Raw genomic sequence first — 1834 nt, 5'->3', positions numbered from 1 at the left:
ACAGATTTACACATGCAAAACACTTAGGTTAACTTGACGAGCCTAGCATGTACAGACATGGCCTCGGAACACAGAGACCGAAAGGTCGAACATGAGTCGTATGGAAGATACGATCAACATGGAGATGTTCACCGATGATGACTAGTCCGTCTCACGTGATGATCGGACACGGCCTAGTCGACTCGGATCATGTAACACTTAGATGACTAGAGGGATGTCTAATCTGAGTGGGAGTTCATCAAATAATTTGATTATATGAACTTAATTATCATGAACTTAGTCTAAAATCTTTGCAAAAATGTCTTGTAGATCAAATGGCCAACGCTCATGTCAACATGAACTTCAACGCGTTCCTAGAGAAAACCAAGCTGAAAGATAATGGCAGCAACTATACGGACTGGGTCCGGAACCTGAGGATCATCCTCATAGCTGCCAAGAAAGCATATGTCCTAGAAGGACCGCTAGGTGAAGCACCCATCCCAGAGAACCAAGACGTTATGAATGCTTGGCAGTCACGTGCTGATGATTACTCCCTCGTTCAGTGCGGCATGCTTTACAGCTTAGAACCAGGGCTCCAAAAGCATTTTGAGCAACACGGAGCATATGAGATGTTCGAGGAGCTGAAAATGGTTTTCCAAGCTCATGCCCGGGTCGAGAGATATGAAGTCTCCGACAAGATCTATAGTTGTAAGATGGAGGAAAATAGTTCTGTCAGTGAGCACATACTCAAAATGTCTGGGTTGCACAACCGCCTATCCCAGCTGGACATTAACCTCCCGGACGAGGCAGTCATTGATAGAATCCTTTAGTCGCTCCCACCGAGCTACAAGAGCTTTGTGATGAACTACAATATGCAGGGGATGGTGAAAACTATTCCTGAAGTATTTTCAATGTTGAAGTCAGCAGAGGTAGAAATCAAAAAGGAACATCAAGTGTTGATGGTCAATAAAACCACTAAGTTCAAGAAAGGCAAGGGTAAGAAGAACTTCAAGAAGGACGGCAAGGATGTTGCCGCGCCCGGTAAGCCAGTTGCCGGGAAGAAGTCAAAGAATGGACCCAAGCCTGAGACTGAGTGCTTTTATTGCAAAGGGAAGGGTCACTGGAAGCGGAACTGCCCCAAATACTTAGCGGACAAGAAGGCCGACAACACTAAAGGTATATGTGATATACATGTAATTGATGTGTACCTTACCAGTGCTCATAGTAGCTCCTGGGTATTTGATACCGGTGTCGTTGCTCATATTTGTAACTCAAAGCAGGAGCTGCGGAATAAGCGGAGACTGGCGAAGGACGAGGTGACGATGCGCGTCGGGAATGTTTCCAAGGTCGATGTGATCGTCGTCGGCACGCTACCTCTACATTTACCCACGGGATTAGTTTTAAACCTCAATAATTGTTATTTAGTGCCAAGTTTGAGCATGAACATTGTATCTGGATCTCGTTTAATACGAGATGGCTATTCATTTTAATCCAAGAATAATGGTTGTTCTATTTATATGAGAGATATGTTTTATGGTCATGGCCCGATGGTCAATGGTTTATTCTTAGTGTATCTCGAACGTAATGTTACACATATTCATAGTGTGAATACCAAAAGATGTAAAGTTGATAACGATAGTCCCACATACTTGTGGCACTGCCGCCTTGGTCACATTGGTGTCAAGCGCATTAAGAAGCTCCATGCTGATGGACTTATAGAGTCTCTCGATTATGAATCATTTGACACATGCGAACCATGCCTTATGGGCAAAATGACCAAGACTCCGTTCTCTGGAACTATGGAGCGAGCAACCAACTTATTGGAAATCATACATACTGATGTGTGCGGTCCAAT

The sequence above is a fragment of the Triticum dicoccoides genome, unplaced genomic scaffold (genome assembly GCF_002162155.2).
Source record: "Triticum dicoccoides isolate Atlit2015 ecotype Zavitan unplaced genomic scaffold, WEW_v2.0 scaffold101893, whole genome shotgun sequence".
NCBI lineage: Eukaryota > Viridiplantae > Streptophyta > Magnoliopsida > Poales > Poaceae > Triticum > Triticum dicoccoides.
This window is presented reverse-complemented; position numbering follows the sequence as displayed.